This window comes from Camelina sativa, chromosome 5, assembly GCF_000633955.1.
Source record: "Camelina sativa cultivar DH55 chromosome 5, Cs, whole genome shotgun sequence".
NCBI classification, from domain to species: Eukaryota; Viridiplantae; Streptophyta; class Magnoliopsida; order Brassicales; family Brassicaceae; genus Camelina; species Camelina sativa.
The window spans coordinates 21,315,861-21,317,271 of NC_025689.1; the positions used below are offsets into that span (position 1 = coordinate 21,315,861).

Sequence of the window (1,411 nt, forward strand, 5' to 3'; positions counted from 1 at the left end):
ATATTTTTATAGTTTATAATTTTTCCATGTCAATATATATAGTTTATGATAATTAATAGAATTTTGATTTTTTTGGTAATTCCTCAAAAACTAAAAAATAAACCAAATTATATGGGAGGTTTTCAACATATTTAATGTGACATTTTATAATTGGATTTTTGGTTTAGGAAATTTATTAATGTTAATATAATTATGGATATTGTAAACTTTTGTTATGGAAAATTTGTTGTATATCATTTAAATTTGAGAGATTCTAGCATCCATAAAAATAGTTTTGGAGATTAAATGAGTTAAAACTTTAATGGGTAGAGTTATTTTTGGAAAAATCGGAATGTATAGATGTTGTTAAGATTTAATGGCAATAAATGTAACAAATGTTGGTTAATTTAAGAAAATTTAGTATTTGAGTTTCTCTGCAATGTTATTTATGGAATTGTTTTAAGGGTTAATGTTGTAAAAAAAAAAATTAAATAAGTAAAACTTAAAGGGCATAAACTAAAATGTATTTCAAAAATGTTAATATAGATTAATTACGTAAAATACTTAGGTTCACCCCTAGGTAGGGGTGTCAAACGGGCATGCCCGCGCCCGAACGGGCCGACTGTGACGGTCCCGTATTTTCAGTGATCCGCTGCGGGCATGTCCGCCACGGGCGGCGGGCGAAATATCAATGCCCATGCCCGCTCCGCATACCTTTGCGGACTAACGGGCATGCCCGCGGGCATCTCTTCTTCTCAAGAACATCACCGCTGGTGTCAAAACAATACGGAGCAGAGAGGTTTTGGTTGGTGAGTGGAGACTAGGGAGAGAGAATGGTGTATAGTGAGTGTACGTACGGAGGGAAAGGCAGAGTAAACTAAAAGTATTAAACCAAAGTAGAACCATAAACAACAAATGAAAATGTTTAAACTGAAATTTAAATCAAATAAATAGTAAACTGAAAGTATTAAACCAATAGAGAACAATAGCCAAAACGATAGCCACAAATCATAGAAATTTTGAAGTTCAAGACAGACAAGCCAAAGAAATATTTCTGTTAAAAGTGTGATGCTTACCTGAAAACCATTCTTGAGGGGTATAACATCGCCGACAACAATATCATAGATAGAAGCCCTGACTCTTCTACCACCTCTAATAACCTGCAACCAAAAACGTTCAGCACACATTGTGGACAAGAGTAACACAACATTATACAGAAATGACGAACTGCAGGAACACACCTCTACATACACGTTTCTCTTCTCCTCAGTCAACTTTTCAAACCAACAAGAATGCTTGTACTCGGCGATAGCTGCAAAATAGGAGACAAACAAAATCAAAATCTGATTGTTTCCAACTTTCCATATTCACTCTTGTAACTCAACAGCAACTCAAGAACATGAACGATTATAGTTACGATACCTCTCACAAT

The 1,411-nt window shown here is 34.4% G+C and overlaps 1 long non-coding RNA gene across 1 annotated transcript; it reads right to left on the reverse strand.

Moving 5' to 3' along the window:
- Positions 1,050 to 1,411, reverse strand: LOC104787326. The gene is made up of 3 exons (XR_767851.1): positions 1,402 to 1,411; positions 1,221 to 1,291; positions 1,050 to 1,139 (listed from the first exon to the last, which is right to left on the reverse strand). It is a non-coding gene; the product is annotated as an uncharacterized LOC104787326 (long non-coding RNA).